General features: G+C 43.8%; 1 protein-coding gene across 8 annotated transcripts in view; it reads left to right on the top strand.

Moving 5' to 3' along the window:
- LYPD6 (LY6/PLAUR domain containing 6) overlaps positions 1–18,699 on the top strand; it is a 134,498-nt gene that overhangs the window by 68,693 nt on the left and 47,106 nt on the right. The window contains exon 1 of one of the 8 annotated variants that reach the window (XM_019480367.2): positions 10,902–11,003. The exons of the other annotated variants lie outside the window; for them this stretch is intronic. The gene's annotated coding sequence lies outside the window, so the exon portion shown is untranslated. Of the gene's footprint in view, positions 1–10,901; positions 11,004–18,699 lie in introns of those variants that run through there. 8 annotated transcript variants of the gene reach the window in all.

Below are 18,699 nucleotides of genomic sequence, written 5' to 3'. Positions count from 1 at the left end.
TTCATCAGTGATTTGGACAAGGGGGTAAAAAGCACTTTGTTCAAATTTACAGATAACACTAAGATGTGGGGAGAAGTGGGCATGCTAGAAGGGAGGGACAGGCTGCAATTGGATCTGGATGGGTTACAGGGGTGGTTCAATGGGTTACAAGGGTGGTTCAATGGGAATAAGATAAGATTCAATACTGCCAAGTGCAAGGTACTGCACCTAGGGAGAAAGAACCAGCAGCATACCTACACACTGGGGAATTTCCTTCTCATCAGCAGAGACAGAAAAGGATCTTGGAGTCATTATTGACTCCAAGATGAACATGGGCCACCAATGTGGGGATGAACTCAGGAAGGCTAACCGCACCTTGTCATGCATCCACAGATGCATCATGAGCAGGTCCAAGGAGGTGATCCACCCCCTCTATATGACATTGGTCAGGCCGCAGTTGGAGTACTGTGTCCAGTTTTGGGTGTGGCACTTCAGGAGGGATGTGGACAGCATTGAGAGGGTCCAGGAGGGCCAGTCACATGATCAGGGGGCAGCAGGGCAGGCCCTATGAGGAGACGCTATGGGACCTGAACCTGTTCAGACTCCACAAAAGAAGGCTGAGAGGGGATCTGGTGGCTGTCTATAAACTGGCCAAGGGAGACCAGCAGGCAATGGGAGCGTCCCTGTTCCCCTGAGCACTACTGGGAGTAACAAGCAATAACGGCTATAAATTGACTGAGAGTAGATTCAGGCTTGGTATCAGGAGGCACTACTTCACAGTCAGGGCAGCTAGGATCTGGAACCAACTTCCAAGGGAAGTGGTGCTCACACCTACCCTGGGGGTCTTTAAGAGGAGGCTGGATGAACACCTTGCCGGGGTTGTTTGACCCCAGCATTCTTTCCTGCCACGGCAGGGGGTCGGACTTGATGATCTGCTCAAGTCCCTTCCGACCCTACCTACTATGAAACTATGAAGTGAAACAGACAAGCTGTTAAGCAATGTAAGTGTGCCCATGATAGAGTTTAATAAAAATCTTATTAAAAACAAACAAACCATGTGAATTGGATAAATATTTTTGAGTAGACAAGATCTGAGAGGCACAAAGTGAATCCAGCCAACCATATTATTGTCCAGTAGAGTGAAATGCAAAGCAATGAATAGCATAAGTGGTTCAATGAAAAATCATTTTTTCAAAGTCCTTCCATTTCGGTCATCTTAGGAAACTGTTATGGAACCAGTTTCCCTGCCTTTCTTTTCCAAAGCCTGTTCAGATTCAAATCTATTCCTCCACTTCCCAAGAGAGTTCTCTATTCACTAGAACATAGACTATTCAGGAGAAGCACTTCCAGCTCCCGCCATGTACGCTGTGCCACAAGCCAGAGAAGATTTCAAGTCTGATTAGGCCAGATACAGAGAGCTTGATTGTCTAGCCTAATGATTACAACCTTCACCAGGAGGTATGAGCCCTGGGCTCCAATCCCCGCTTCAAGGGATGATTTGCTGTTTTATATTAAAAGGCCACTGGGTAAAATGCATAAATGTTTTTTAAAGAGTGTCTGGCACACAGGCCTCTCTATTCTCATATAAAGGAATATTTATGGTGAGAACATGGCATGCCCCCATGAATATATCTGAATAAAATAGTCCTGCAGGTAAGAGGTATGTGTTAGCCATCAGTAAAACCAACTGAAAGTACCAGAATCTGAGTACAAAAGCATTTAAAAATGGTGATTTTATGCCTGCCTTAGGGCACATACCAGCACGCGGTGTTAAGAATCTCACTTTAAGACTACGCTCAGAAGGTGAAAACTACAGTTATTCAGGCTGAATAGCAATAAGGGTCACAGTTCAGGTCCACGGATTATGGAGTCTTGAGGTATCACTGAGTTCTCTCTTTGATTTGTGTGTTTTATCTATAATTTCTCTTTCATAGTGTGTAGTGTTGTCTTCAGTTCAGTCCTGAAGTTTGAATTGAATCAGTTTCACATTTCCTATTAATAAATTCACTCTTTTGTAGCTTAAGTATCCTGCATGTAATCTGAAATCAGAACAAAAAACTGATTCTGGTGAGGTAGGAGTTATAACAAGGATGAATTTCTCTCTCATTTTTGTTGTGTGGTACCCTAAGCCTAAGCTGCTTGTTCAAAATGCATTTAGTTAATATCTGCTGTTTGTTCATTGCTGTTAAGTCCTAAATGGCGTAATGCTGATACGATCACTTTTCAGAACGTTGTAATGTTGTGTTGACCTCCTTGGATCAAGTCATGCATTGATTAAAATATATCTAAAAATGGGACTGCTGCTGAGAGGGAGAGGTACAGGAAGCAGTGATTGGATGCCGAGGTGTTTTCATTCAATTTGTCATGAAAGATTGTTGCCTTCATACAGAACCAAAATAAACTAGGTGTTCTTGTCAGACATGAAAAGATGTACCTGGGGCACTTCAGCCTCTACTTGAGTTTTACTTAGTAGTAGTAAAAGAGTTTTACTTAGTAGTAGTTTTACTGAGCTTTGGTCTCTTATCAGTCAAAGGTAGTACTTTAGGACATGTTGGCCTTTGCTCTATATAAGCTTATCATTTGATTCAGTCTGTAAAGTGCGTATTTTTATTTCCTCAAATTAAGATTTCAGTTTCCAAGAGATTATACTACAATGAGGTATATAATGGAAATATTAACTGTGAACATGTTATGGAAAATTGATAAGATGCTGATTGTTAAAGGTGGTTTTGTGCAATAAACATAATCCACTTTCATCGTGCAGACAGGCATCCAGGCTATTCTGTCGTCCAAGCTCTATACTCATATAACTCTTTTGTAAAATACTCAGAGCACTGATCCAGCTAAAAAATGTCAGTTCTCTTGCATTGTCCCTTGTTACCAGTACAATAAGGCTTGAAAGAACTGTGACTCGATCAGCATTCTCTATAGATCAGTGGTTTTCAACCTTTTTAGATTCAAGGCCTGTCTTGGAAAATGATGCCTCTTAGTTTTCATTTGTTTTTTGACTATGGAAAAATATGAGAGCAATTTTCTTGTTGCTAAGAACTCAGAAAGATCACAGCAGGTCAGAATGTTTTTAACGCTGTGGATTCCTATTTGAAATTTCTGAATTTATCTTTCATATTTGCATGCCTAACAGTGTTAACACTACATGGCACCCCACAACACCCTTGAAAGGATCTCAATTCACCCTAGGCTACCACAGTGCCCTGGTTGATAATCACTGCTATACCTGATGAAAGTTGTTTCACAGCTGACTTGAACCTGGCTTACTCAACTCAAGACAACTCAACACAACTCAAGTTCTGCTGCCAAAGCTGAGAGCCTCTGCATTTGAAGGTGCTCTGCCATGGCAGGAATCTTTCTTTCTGTAGCTCGGGTACACCCAGGGGGGTGTGCCCTGTCCTCCAATGATAGAGGTTCGGGTCAGGCAGGGTGCTGATGGAGGGGCTGGCTACTAGAGCAGTTCCTTCTCTCTACAAAGCCAGGCTGAGATCGAGTGCTTAACTATATACAATTTATTACTATAATAAACACTTAAGATAAAACATAAAATATGTACAGTAAAGCTTAGCATATGACACTACATGTAATATACCACAATTCATATAAACCATATAACTTACAACATATATAATAATTAATACATTGAACAAGATAGCTAAGGTTACAACACAATAAGCACATATGGGGAATCAACTTATATAACCCAAATAAGTTAATAATATTTCCTAGACCTACCAAGTAACAATACAAATATACATATTAACGCATCAAGAACATATAAACCATATAAACTTCCTTAAAGAATATCCATAGCTATATAGACCTCGACACAACAACAGTTACTCAGAATAGGGAGTGCACTCAGTACCTCCCTGAGGGGTTTCCTTGGAGCCCCTCCCCTTTAGGGTCCTGGGGCATGGACACACCCCTCCCACAATGAAGGGTAGAGGCGGCAGACCTTCCTGTCCCATGCCCGCCTCCCCTGCAGGGCTCACTTTCCCAGCAACTCATGTTTTCTCTCTGAAGCAGCCAAGATTCATCTCCTGGAGGCTGATCCCATGAGAGCCTCTCTCCAGCAGTGCCTTTGGCTCTCCTTGATGGCCTGGCACCCCACACTGGGCAGCCCAGTGCTCTCTCTCTCTCGTGGGAGCTGAACCCTTACAGGCTCTGGTTCCCCGGTCTCACAGTGGGGGTCCTCCCTTTCCTGGGCCCTGCTCTGGGCACTGGGGCTCTTTTAGTTAAAGTCAGAGTCACACTGCAGGGCTCTGGTTGCTCGGTCTAGGGCTGGGGCTAACTTAAGCAGCCACGAGCTTCTCCCAGGTGGGTCCTCTGTGCACTGACCCGTGCACTGGGTGAGGCCCAAGCAGCCGCAAGCTGCTCCCAAGTGGGTCCTTCATGCATCGATCTGCACACCGTGTAGGGCCCGAGCAACTTTGAGCTGCTCCCAGGGCCAGCTCTCCATGTGCCGATCTGCACACTGACTGCCCAGCCGCTTGCTGGGATCAGAGCCTTAAGCCACCTCAAGCGGCTCCTAGAGTCTGATCCCCATGCACTGATTCGTGCACCGCTGAAGCTGAAGCGGGATCCTGAGGATGGCTGTCTCTGGAGCTCCTCTCTTCTTGCTGTCCCTCATCATCTCCCCCAGTGTGATGAGCATGCTCCCCTTTTATACTCTTCAGTGGCTCCACCCCCAGAGTTCTCTGGACCTGGCTGGCGCAGTTCCGATTCAGGTCCAGCTGCTCCTTGCCCCCTCCTTTTGAAAAAGGGCAGGGCATTGCTTCCCTTGTGCTGCCTCCGGATTGGTGCATGGGCTCCACCAATCAAAACAGCAGACCCTCAAGCCTGGGACTCAACCCAAGCCCCAAAAAGGTAAGCCTGCTACATTTCTATCAGTCGAGTAACTGTGTTACTAAAAATGTCTTCTGGTAATGCCTGGCAGCTGTCAGGAGCTGCATGTATACTCAGCCACACCTTCTGGCTGCTGTGGTCCCTTCAGCAGCTGTGCCTTTCCAGGGTGTATTTCATGCCTGCTGGCACAGTTTATGAACAGGAGTCATGCAGGTCTGTACATGTTTTGGCAGCTTCCCTGTGGCAGCTGCTGTCTGCTGACAAAGTCTCCCCAGTGTGACAAGGCCTTGAATTTCTCTTTCAGAAAAGGAAAGAGCTGAATCATCAGTGAGGCCAAAATGAAACCTGGGGCTTTGTTGCACAGTACATGTTAAATCTGCATTATTAAAGTTAGAACATGTTCTGAGCAGTTGCATGGTAATATTTACTATGATCTCCAACATATACAGCTCACTCATTGTTCGTCCCAGTCTCGGCACCGCATAGAAGTCTTGACCCAGGTCCAATATGGTGCTCGGAGCCAGACCGATGATCAGCTGATTGCCAGTCCCTGTGACAAGACTCTGGTGGTCTGTTGGCACATGGCTTTCAGCTTGATCCTGGAGGAATCTGCCAAGTGAAAGATTCAGGATCATCTTCTGACAAATGTGCCTTTCCTTACTCCACCTGGAGGCTCGGTACAGCAGAAGGGTCTCTGGCTGATGTCATGGCTGGGTGAGGACCGCATAGTGCTCTCGTTATCTCCACGGAGCGGTCCAATGATAGCTGAACATATGTTCATTTTAATACAGCCTGGAGATGATCCTCACATGAAAAGTTATAACTTTGCTACAATATGAGTGCACTTATATTTTACTGCTTGAATGCACAGGGTGGGCAAAATCTGGCCTGTGGAGTGATTTTGCCCAGCCCAGGTGGTGCTGGAGCACCCTATTCCATGCCAGCCTGCAGTTTACCATGGGATGTCTGCATGTTGGTGGCAGCCCTCAGCCCTGCAGGCTGTCTGTACTGGAGCAGAGTAGCATGGGGGCAGTGGCAGTGGCAGGATCCCCGGTGAGGGCAGTGCATCCAGGGCTGGGACTGGGTCCAGGGCCAGGACTGATCTCCATAGAGACTGTGGAGAGCTGGATTTGAGGTTGGGTCTCCATGGAGACTGGCAACTGGCCTCTGGCCCCAGCTTGGGCCTCAGCTCTGGTTCTGGCCCCAGCCCTGGATGTAGCACCCTCACTGGGGCTCCTGCCACTGCTGCTGCTCCCGTGCCACTCTGCCCCCCACTGAGCCATTAGGGATGAGGGCTGCTGCTGCCATGTGGGCATCCTGGGGTGAGCTGTAGGCTGGCATGGGACAGGGTGCCCCAGTGCCTCCTACCCGTCCTGGCCACAGCCCGGTCCTGGCTGCTTCAAGTGGTGGGGTGTGGATTCAACACTGGGTCCACCCCTTCCTTCCCCTGCCTACAGGCTTCACACCCCAGGCCAAGGAGGGGATGGGTGAGGGGCAGGTGAGGGAGGCTATGGTCCTCCCAAGCCTCTTCCACAGGGCTCACAGCCCTCCTCTCCCTCTCATGGGTGCTGCAGCCCCCAGCAAGGCCCAGTGGCAGCTTCCAGCTCTGTCCCATCCCCGCACCGTCTCCATCCCAAGATTCCAGCTCTGGCCCTGGACGTTGCTCCAGGGAGCTGCTAGGGCACGGTGCACAGGTGGGCAGGGAACTGTGTTTGGGCCCGGGACCAAGATCTTGGGCCAGTAACACTGTGGGGCTGGGGCAGGTCAGAGCTGCAACCCGCTCCCTGCACGACCCTGCCTGCAGAACCCACGCCCGTTCCCGGGACATGCTGGCAGTGGATCATGGCTCTGACCTGGCCCCAGCCCCACATTGTGACCACCCTGTGACCTTGCCCTGTGATCCCAGCTTTGCTTGCCCCTCCTGCTCCTAAACACTGCTTCTTGGGGCCCCAACCCCCATAGGGAGTTTTGGTGTGTGGGGGGATGCTAACCCAGCCCACAGTGCTCACCAAACAGCCTATGTGGCCCTCAGGCCCAAATAAGTACCTGATTAACTCGCACTAAGTTTAGTGTGCAACAGAGCCCTTAGCAAGGAAACTCACCAAAAATAGAAATTCATCAGAAAGCAGTACTCTTTTTTTTCTTCCAGAAAGCTGAAGTTGTGAATACACTGTTGCTCTAACTAATGAAGGTTATTTGTTCTATTATCTGGGCATTTTAACTAAAACTCACTGGTGCAGTCTAAAATGGGCTACTTTTTCAAAATGGCTATATGAACTATATCAGTTTTATGATGTTTTGATTCCTAATTTGGAAAGAAGATTTTAGATCAAAATCTGGTGAAAGTGCAAAGTTAGGGCAATATTTTTATGTATAAAGCTCTGCTAGAAATGGATTTGAATTTTCAATACCATTTAAGGGCTATAATGTATGAAATCATAGTAATCCTCCACTCTTTGGAAAATATTGTGGCTAGTTCATGAAAAATACAAAAAGGAAGTTTCTTGCCAAGGTTTATTGGTCTGATGTCCAAAGAAAGCAGTACTAATTGAAAGGGAGAGGTCAGGCTTTATTTTTAGATGTAGAAAAATAGCTTTGTTCTTGTTTTGGCAGTAATGCTGAGGAGAAATGAGGCAAGTCATGTGAGCACTGTTCCTCAGTCTCTTTGTCTCCAAAATGGGAATGTTATCAACTCAAGGCAGTTGTAACATGTTATGTAATTACCAGTCTTTGGAGTTAATTTTAATAACTTACACTTGCACTCATCTGATGAGTTATATGCCTGCATCAATATGACCAATGTTGGTGATGAATATTTCTTATTCTTTTTGGCAATTGCCACAACACCCATTTCCTGCTTTATCACTAATACTCAATATGTCCCCTCATTTCATGGCTTGATTATAGTTGTGAAACGGTGCACCAAAGGGGATGTACCTAGGGGTTTGAGAATTAAAAGTTCACATGAACTTTGAATGAACTACAAATGAAACTGAGCAGTTTTATAGAGTGATTTGTATGCTGCTCAAGAGTCAGAACAATAACATTCAGTGTTCATTAACTACTACATATATATGGAAAACTGTTATGGAAAAAACACACGATTTGGAAAAGCAAGTGAATTCATTAGTACTGTTATTGTTATAAGGAGTAGTAAAATCCTAATCAAGTTTTTATGAATGTAGATGGCAAAACTCACATTGCTTTTGTGGGAATAGAATTAAGCATTAAACTCGTTCATGTTAGCAGCACATGTTAGGATCCAGAGCCTGTATTTTCAGGAGTTAGATATTAGCTTTGATTAAAAGTTGCTTTTGGTGGAAATCCAGGATTCAAAGTACTTCTGTTACTGTTTTATAGACCACTTTGAATGTAAATGATAGAGTATAGAATAACTGCCACAAACAAAGTCCTTAGCATGAAGAACTTAGGGTTTAACTCACGAGAAGAAAGAAGACAGAATGATCTTTGGCCATGAGTGTTGCAATTCTTTATAGAATAGGAGTGGGGGGGTTTTCAGGACTGACTTCCTAGGAGTGAGTCTTGCACAAAGTGAATGAAACCACCTCTTTATTGAAGGGAATGGCAAAACTTCCATTATTTCCGTATGACTGGGATGCCATCTAACATTATAGGCCATATGTAGACGAAACGAGAGGCGTGTGCGCACGACACTTTAAAGCGGGCTAAATGCTTTTGCACCGCTTTAATGGTGTTGGTGTTTGCATGCCTTGGCAGCGTACTGCGTATTAATTCCAGCTGCTGTAGGAAATTCAGCGGCATAATGCACCTTAAACTTGGGGCGCACCTTTGAAGAGTTTTAGTTTACTGCCCCTACAGCCACGGAGCTAAGCACTGGGCTCTGTGCAGCTCCACGGCTCTGCAGGAAGCCTTGCAGGCAGCTGGCAGCAGCCTGGAAAAGCAGGCTCCACCCAAGAAAAGCAGTGAGCCTGATCTTCTCCCCCCTGGAGCCTCCCTGCCTCCCTGAGCTGTGCAGGGCCCTGGTGCTTCCCTCCGCAGCTGCAGTGCCCCCTGGGTGGGTGCCACCTGGAGGGGGGCGGGCCTGCAGCTGCCATGGAGGGAATCATCAGCATCCCCTGCAGCCCAGGGATTGCTCCACCCGCCAGCTGCTCGCATCCCTTCCCCGCCAGAGAGGCAGGTAAGTCAGTGGGGTGTGTGCATGACGCAGGGTTTTAATCAGCCCTAAATTGAAGCAGTGTTTTTTAAAAACCCACTGCTTCAATTTAGGACCCCCGTTTTGTCTACACATGCCCTTAGTTTTATTATTAACTGTAGTCCTTCTTTAAGGACTTATTTAACTGTAAATACCTTCTTTGCCATTTTATTTTTCTGAACTATGCAACATCAGAGCTTAATTTGATAAATTAAAATATAGTAAAACACTAGTCCATAATAAACCAATACTGTATCTTGGAGGGGTGGTATTTTGGAGAATGAAGGGAGAAAAGCAATGTTATTTGATTTATCAAAGCAGATACTACTGGTAGAACTGTTTTTTTCAACAAGCAATCATTGTATGAGAATTTAAAGGCACTGTGATATACTAGATCTTATGAGCTATCCTGACTGTATTTATGTGTGCATTTGGATAGCATTTTTTTCAAATTGTGACTTCCTTTACAAAATTATAATCTATATAAAAATATAGATGCCTCTTCCTAGTTTCATTAAGTTTAAGACTTGAAGATCATATGGTCTGACATCCCCTTTATTACAGGCATCCCCTCTGTTATAGGCCATTTAAATTCACCTAGTTACCTGTATATGAAACCCAAAGGCTTTGTGTTAGATGAAACCATTTTACTAAACTTTTTGCCACAGGCAGAGAGCAGAAAAGATTATGGTGCTGTCAGTGCCCAAGGTCCTTGCGATCGGATAATCTGAAAGAGGGAACTATATCCCAAAACTCAGGGAAGGTGTAGATCTTCCAAGCTGTCTGCCAACCTGGTCTCTTTCAACTTTAAATCTGGCAATCAGTAGGCTCCTGAGCACAAAAGCAAGACATGGCAGTCTCCCATCGAAGAAACAGAACTGTCCGTATTACCTCAAAACACTCTACCTAGTTGCCAGAATTGTCAGTTATATAGACAGTCCATAAAAGAGGCTGAAAATGCTTGGCTGGAAAAACAAAATTGAGCTGTCTGTAAAAATAAGAAACCATGAGCTTGATTGAAGACCTGTCATCAAAATGAAGCTGGATGTGAATGTTGATGAATGTTGACAAAACATAGCATCACCACCATGTGGGAGAGAAAATGCAGCTTGGTGCCCTGCAGGAAGCTTTTTGTTTGGGTCCTGTGGCCCATGGGAGCCTCTGTAGCCTCTCTCTCTAGCCATGTGGTACTGCTGTATCCTGTTTGTGGTTGCCTGCCTTTAACAGTTGTTTGCCTTGAAAGTAGGCAAGGCCATGTGTCTCCAGGCAGTCTGAGACACAAAGTGGGGCAGGGAGTGGGATGGTGAGGTCAGGACAGATTTGTGGGCCCTGGAAGGAGGGGAGAGGTGGCACGTGGGGGTCAACTGAACATTGAATGTTGCTTGCATGTGGGGAAATGTGTTCACTTTAGAACACTTGATTAAAATTTACTTTCCCAGGTTTCTGGGTAGGGGCTCAATTCACACATAATTGGTGTTAAACCCCTGAATTTGAACCTGGCCTTTATTACTTCCTGTAACAGAGAGCTAGAAGGCTGTTGTTATTCTAAGAGGAAAGAGTACTGGGTTGAGCTTACTTAGAAAAGACTCACAGCTAGGAAAAAAGTTAGTTGTTAATGAAATGGCTGCCAGCAAACAGACCAGTTTGCAAGATGTAGGTAAAGGCTAACTATGGGAAGGTAACTCATCCTGTGGATGGAAGCAGAGCAGTAAAATCTGCCAAGGGCAGTCAGTGAGGCAGCCCAGAAACAATGTGCTGACAGGGGAGCTAAGTCCTAGCAGGGGGAACAAGCAGGTCAAAAGGCACAGAGGGGAAAACCCTGTGAGTGCCCACAGAGTCACATGCATGGATGGGGCCGGGCTTAGGAGACTTAAAACTAGTGCCTGTGGCCAGGCAGGCAGTCTGACCTTGTTAGCTACAGAGTGAAAAGCTCCCGCCCTGGAAAGCTGTAAGGGGAAGTGCTGCTGACTCTTGGAATGTCCTGACAATATCAGTAAGCCACTAAATACTTGCTGCAAGGGGGATCGGACCCAGAGGGGGTGGGGAGCAGGGCTTGTTAGACAGCTAGTTGGCTTGGAGTTTTATTAGAGCCAGAGTGATTATCTGTTTTGTGTGAATTTTAACTGGTGGGCTCGGTTTGGGGCTGCAGAGGAGGTTTGGAGGTCCCAGAGTATCGGGAAGGCACGTGACACTATGGCTTGCAAGAGCAGGGTGCAAGCTACAGTGAAGCCTGAGAGGGTGAGACATGGGGCCAGGAGGTAAAGCAAGGGTCAGGGATCTGAAGCCCAGAGAGGGCAGACAGGGCTCAAGAGCCTGCAACCCAGAGAGGTGCAGAGATAAGAGCCCAAGAGGGTGAATGAGGGCTGGAGCCCAAGAAACCAGGATTGGTGCAGTGGGTCTAGTCCAAAGGGAGCAGCCAGAGCAGAGGGGCAGAGGCTGGGAAGGCTGAGACCCCAAGAAGGGAATGGAGGCCTGGTGGCTTGGGGCAAAGTGCCTACTGAAGTGATGATTGGGAAACACCTGGGTACAGCTGTAGGGGAGGTTGGGAGGCCGTGAATAGCTCATAAGGTAACAAGTGCTTGTGGGTATGTGTGGGCCAGGAGGCTTATTCAATGGAAAAGATTGTTTGGGAACAGCAGGGTCCAAGAGCAGGGAATCTGTTGACAGAAACAGACCAGGACTCGCTCTAAGACCTATGGACAGCTTCTCTTTCTACATCAACTAAGAATATCAAGGCATAGCAGGAGAAATAGCAAAAGAAGGGTACCGTAGAACCAAAGTGGGGCAAGAACTGTATGGCCACCTGGGGACCTCATGACCGGCCCTGGGGCATGGGCCTGTTATGCTGCTCTCCAGGGTCTGGCAAAAAAATCACATTTACATTATGTAAAACAAATATCAATAAAAGAAGTTTGCTTGTCACTTAAAAGTTTGCAGACGGTTAGTATAAAAAAGTTTTCTTGGGTTGTTAGTCATGTACTGTGGAAGTTGTTCCTTTCTGGTTCCTGAAGGTGACCCCTTGAAGCCTTGAAACTTGAAATTAGGTTATAGTCAGTATTTTAATGCAGTTACAGGTGTTCAGAGTTGAGTGTTGTACGCTATCCTGTTCTCCCACAAAGGAAGGGAATAAATGTGGGACTCATATTCATAAATTCAAATGCCATAGTGGATTCCTACTATCGTTTCACCACCAGCCACCCTTCATCAATCTGTCGGCACAGGCTGTAGAACTTCTCCCAGACAATGAACTAAAGCATACATTTTAAATAGGGATCTTAGCTTGTCTTAAAAGACCATAAAGTTGAATCTGCTATTTCCCCATATAAGCTGTTTCCAATATTTAAGAACATAAGAATTGCCATTTACTGGGTCACACCATAGGTCCATCTTGTCTAGTGTCTTGTGTCACAGTGGCAGAGAGTAGATGCTGAAAGGGAGAGTGAACTGGGTATGACCAGGGGTTTTTTTCCCCCCTGTTCCTCTCACTTGCAGCCTCCAGCATTGTGGTCTAGGAAGTTCTAATTCGGAGGTGGTATCCCTCGTTCCCATGCTCAATAACTACTGATGTCCCTTTCCTGCTTATATCTTGCATCATGGCTGGATTTGTTTCACTTCAACTTTTGGCATTTATTTCTGGATATGGTTTTGTCAGTAAGATTAAAGAGTTCCCCATGACCTTTTCTCCACATTTACCCCCACACAGTAATCAAGTTACTGTTCAACCTGCTTTTTGATAAATTGAGAAGAATAAACTCCTCATGTCTCTAATAATATGGTGTGTTTCCAGTCTCTAAGATCATTTTGTGGCCCTCTTTTTGAAATTTTTGACGTTTATACATCCAGTAGTGTAACCAAGGGTGGGTGAGAGGCACACCCACTCCAGACACCAAGTTAGGAGGGGCCCCAGAATCACCCTCCATCCCCAAGGGGTCCCCACCTTGGTAGCATCCGTGCCATGAACTCTGAAACAGTTGTTGGCTGCTGTTGCTGTTTAGACCTTCGTGGTGGATAAGGCCTTTCCCTGTCCTTGGAGATCCGTGCCCGACCACCTGAGTTTTAGAATCCATACCCCCTGCCCGGCACCCCCTGCTCAGAACTTCCCCCCAGAACCCGTGGACCATCTTCCCCCGCTGTTCTCAGAACCTGCGTCCCCAACTTTTGGAACCATCTTTCCTTAACTTCCCTGTTCTCTGCTGCTCTCCTGCAGGGTTTTCCCCTGGGCACCACCTTGGCCTTGTTATACTACTGGATCCATGTTTCTTGAAGCACGGATACCAGAACTGGACATAGTATTCCAAGAATGATCTGCTGACAGACGTGAAAAAAAACAAAACAAAATGCATTTTACCAATAGAGGCAGTGCATTGGTTTGACCTGGGTCTGCAGCATGTGCATAGATCATGCATGTTAGTGGGGCTTTTTGACACTATTATCTAAAGCTGATGCAATCAACTATTAGATTAAAGCACCAAAAAAAACCTCACTGAAGTGCCCGGTCTATACAGATGTTGGGCAAGCTGGATCAAACTCAGTTTTATGTAAAGATGCAAGGTGGATTCCCTGCTTCTACTTGTTATTCCCCTTCTAGTATACGACATGTTTTTTTTTGCCACAGCATTTCAACGGAGAGCCTATGTTGGGATTATGGTTTATTATGACTTTCAGCAGCTTTTCTAACTTGCTGCTTTGCAAGAGCATATTCCATCATGTAGGCATAGCTTATGTTCATTATCCCCAGAGATGTTTCCTTGCATTTGGCTGTATTAAAACACATTTGGCTGGATTGTGAGAAGACCCTATAACCTACTGCCCTGGTTATTTACTACCTCACACAAATCTTTGTGTCCCAGGCAAACTTTACCAGCAAAAGTTTTCTATCACTGTCAGGAAAGTTGATAAAAAGATTAAATGGCATCAAAAACCAGTCCTCTGGGAGCCCATTAGAAACAGTCCAGCTCATTGATGTTCCCCCATTAACAACTACATGTTGAGATGTCAGTGAACTGATTTTTAATCCTCCTAATGTGTGCTCTCTTAGTTCCGTATAATACTTGCTTTTAATCAAAATGTCATGTGGTAGTAACTGAAATGCCTTGGAGAAATCCAAGCCCACTATATAAGCACAGTTTCCTCTATTGACCAGGCCTGTAATTCTGTCCAAAAAAAGAAGTGGTTTGTTTGACAAGACCCATTCATGAAACCAAGAATGCTGGCTTTACTTATATTTTTAGTTCTACTTTGTTGATAGAGCTCTGGATTAACTATTCCATTATTTTAGCTGGGATTGACATCAGACTAAATGTTCTGCAGTTTCTTGGGTCATCCATTTTATAAATAGAAAAACTGTGTTGGCAGCCTTCCAACCCACTGGAGTTTCCCATTTTCTAAGGATTGATTTAAAAAAACCTCAAAGAGTTCTTCAGGTGGTTCCTTTAAGACTCTTTGTAAATTATCTGAATTTGTTGATTTGAAAATGTTTAATCTTACCAGATGCGCTTCACATCCTCCTTTTGCTACAGATATTAAACTTTCTATTCCACCCATACCATTCTGTGGAAGAGATGTAACTCCTCCTGTTTAATTCTCAAATACAACACACAAATACCTGTTAGCTTTTTTGCCTTTTCCATTTCATTACTTATAACTCTACTGTCTGTATCTTGCAGTAGACCTTTACTTGAGCTAGGGTTTTTACTCTTCCAAGCATCTTTAAAAGTATGCTGTCTTATTACTGTAACTATTGTCCATTAATATTCCATTGGTTCCTTTGGCTTCTCTATCAATTGCAGTATAACTTGGTGGCAGGGTGGGGGGAAGGGCCTTAGGGATGCAGTTGGCATCATACACTTACTAGGGTTGGAATCTAGCCAGGACAATCTAGTTAACATCCTGTCTATGACACAGTGCCATGGGTTCTTTAATTGGTTACAGGTACCCAGGACCTTGGTTTCATTTTTCCTTTGACATACTATACCACACTGCCTGCTACTACTACACAGGGGAATTAACTCGGTGCTATTGTAATAGATAGCCATGTTCACTGATTTATAAACACCACTTTTTAGGGAATCTAGGTGTTTCCATTGAGCAGCTGAGTTATCCTTTCAATTTGGTCTGCTTTATGAAGTGCCATAGACTTTAAAGAGTCTCAAATGGATTTAAGGATTTGGCCACAGGAATTAGATGACAAGATTTGACAAATGACAGGATTGTAGCAGAAGTTGTAATGGCTGCAGTAACAAGGATTCTGTTAAGTATTCATTGACACGGAGTAATTGCCTCTTCACAGAGTATCTTTTTGAAAGGTGGCACCTAGAGGATTGGCCTGTAGCTTGTTTTAACTGTTCTGATCATTTATCAAATACATATTCTTAAAAAGACCTCTGGGGCCTCATTCTGCCTACAATCCATGTAGAGAATTTCCTTGCCCATCATGGAGGGTTTGTAAAGCAGTATTTAAAGCCCCCAGAAAGCATATTCATATATCTGATGAATCTATGAGATCATCCCTATGGCTACAGAGATTCCCAGAGACAGTGGAATTGATATACCATTTGCTTTTTAACCAGGCAGCAAAGTCACAGCTTTCTAGGGATTATGTATCATCTTTGTGATGAGGAGTTATATTGGCTGAGGGTTTACTACATGTTGAGGTCATGTTTCGTGTGCTAGAGTGTTGGATAGATTGGTGACTAGATTGGTACTAATCACTACTGCAATTGTCTACCAGCTGCAGACACCTACAGAAAATAACACAGATGTAAAGGATATGGCTCAAGTTCCCCCAAAGTTCTCCAACTCCAATTTAGGTTGAATTTTGACTTTATTCACTCTGAGGTTAGGAATTGCTACTGTAGCTGTCCCTTATTCAGGAAGTACAGAACAATGCAGAGTCAGTTTTGCATACTATGTAGAAGTATAGAACTTAGTCATAGAAGAGACTTATTACATCCTTGTGTCATTCTCCTACTAGTTCTCTTCCGTATAGTCTTGAGCCTTATTTATGTCTCGTCTGATTTTTACATGGCTAGTCATTCCTTTCATTATTTTTTCTGTATGCTATTCTACAATGTCATAGACAAATTCTGTTAATAAATATGAGCTTCAACATCCCATGTAGTGCAGTAAAATTAGAATGAATTATTATGCCTACCTTGGAATCTCTGTACAGGAGACCCTCGCCACTCATAGGGGATACATTCTTGAGATCCCCACGAATGGTGAAATCCACGAATAAGGCACTGTGTTCATGAATGCCATCTGCGTTTATGAATGCAGTACCCCCGGCGGATTGGGGGGGAAGGCTGCACTGGTGGCAGTGGAAGGGCGGCAGCAGCGGGAGCGTGGTGGCAGCAGCAGGAGTCCAGTGGCAGCAAGTACAGAGCTCCCAAGGAGCTCCTGTAAGTGTATTTAAGATGTGGGTTTGGCATTCTCGAATATTTGAAACTGTGAATATGGAACCTGTGAATAGCGAGGGTTTCTTGTACTTTTCCAGTTTGACAGACATTTAATTTTAAGTTAGTATATTTCCTTCGATTTAATTGTGTGAATCGCCAGTGCGCTGTCAGTACTAAAATTTGCATTAACTTAGGAAGGACTCTTTTGTTTTCTGTCCTCGGTCTCATTCCCCATGTAACTGACAAACAGAAAGAATGTGAAAATAATAATGATATATATCTGAAAAATAAAAGTGATTACTTAAACTTTCTTTTTCCACTCAGTTTATCTGAAGTATGACTAACACCAAAGAAATCAAAATCTGGTTTCAGCTATTTATTTATACACTGGTTAAATTATAAGTTGGGTACAAATGAGACCTTTGCAAATCATACTGAAAATGCAGAGAAGCTCATGTTTCAGGGTCTATGATAACCTTTAAAATGCATTCTGTTAAACTAGAGATAAAATTGTACTGGAGAGATTATGTAAAAGAAGAATATGCTGTACATATTTTCAAAGAGCTAAGCTTTTAGCTCAATGAACCACAGGCTTTGTAATTAGCAGCAGAGCAAGATTAGATTGTCCACATTTAAGAGAATAAGTTTTAAACTAATTGTGTTTACTGTGTAATTACACTTGTTTACTGTAATTGAGGCAGGATCTTGAACCACTTCATAATAGTTGCTATTAACCCCTGTTGATGACAGTATTGGGTGTGCTAGGGAGTATACAGTTATTAAGAAGCTAAATATTTTAAACCTTTCCTACTAAAAAAATGGAAAACAGCTCAAAGGAGAAGGTAGAAAGAGGCTATATTTGAGGGGGGAAAGGAAAGAGAAGCAAGACAAACTACAAGCTGTCATTTAAAACTTGTACTGGCCACTACTAAGTTAGTAGAGAGGAAAAATGATGAGGACCATTAGAAAGTGTGTGAAAGAAATAGATGTCAAGACAATCCAGGTGAAGAAAAGCAGAAAAAAAGTATAGGCTTTTTCAAGGGGAGGTGGGCAGGAGTGGGGGAAATGTCTTCTAACTGGTAAAGAATGAGACATTAGGAACAAGAACATTCAGAGATAAATACCAGAAAAGGAAATACATGGAAGGATGAACCTGAGTTTTACCTCAGGGGTTTTTTTTGGTTTTTTTTTTTTAAACGTGGCTATAGCAGTTCAGCCCCAAATTCTGTGATTGTGATGTGAACACATTAAATCCAGCACATGTTCCTTTGCTGTCTAGAAGCATGATGTGCCTGGTAGTGTTATGCATCTCTTTTTTAATTCCAATCATAACAAGAAGCCTTTCCAAATATGATAGCAACAAATTCAGCATTGTGACTCAGCCTTTTTTGACACTTCCTTTGAGATTTTAATGTGTTTTCCCATTAAGCAGGCTGTAGTACTGCCTGTAATAAGAAATGGACTCTGGGGCATGGAAACATGTTAAATATTGTCAGAGGCATTCTAGTTATTAGCACTATTGCAGGACCCCAGAGGAGAAAACAAACCTTTAAAGAATTAACAGTATTTGACTGCAGTATTAGTTATTTATTTGAACAGCAGCTTCAACCAAGATCAGCACCCCACTGTGCTAGGCACTATGAAAACAGACACTCCCTGCCACTGAGAGCGTTATAGTCAAGGTGGGCAAAGTTCGCAAGGGGATGTAATGGCACAGAGGGATGCAGTGACTTGCTGAAGGTCAAATAGCAGATTGGATCTTTTGAGTTTCCATTCAGTGTCCTATTGGACCATACCGTATCACTAATACCAATGCTTCTGGTTTGTGTAGGTCTTCTCTAAATGAGAGTTTTATTTCTTATCAGGATAGAAGGGAAATCTTCATTTCTTCTAAAAAAAAATAGTCACTTTTGGATAGCTTTGATAAGAAATGTGAAGCTCCTAACAAAAATTTCTGTTTGCATTATGAGAGGCTCCAGGAAACAGAAAGAAAATGAAGCCATTCTCACAATTTGCTTGAAAATCACATTGGTGTTATATGTGTAAGATGACAGGCAGGGCTGGGTGGCACTCTAAAGACTATCATATGTAAGAATGGTTATGGTGATATGTGAAAAACTATGTAGTATATTGGCATAAATCTTTGCTTGACTCTGAAAAACCAATATAGCTCCATCAATGCCACTTATTATAACAGAATTAATATTAAGGCTTTCTTACAAAGATTGATATTGATACTAGCAATTCCAACTGTGATAGGGCCCTCAGTCCTTTAGATACTGTACAAATACA

This window comes from Alligator mississippiensis, chromosome 4 (assembly GCF_030867095.1).
Source record: "Alligator mississippiensis isolate rAllMis1 chromosome 4, rAllMis1, whole genome shotgun sequence".
In the NCBI taxonomy this organism is placed as follows: domain Eukaryota; kingdom Metazoa; phylum Chordata; order Crocodylia; family Alligatoridae; genus Alligator; species Alligator mississippiensis.
Note: the sequence above shows the minus strand (reverse complement) of the source record. Positions and strands in the feature narration are given on the sequence as shown.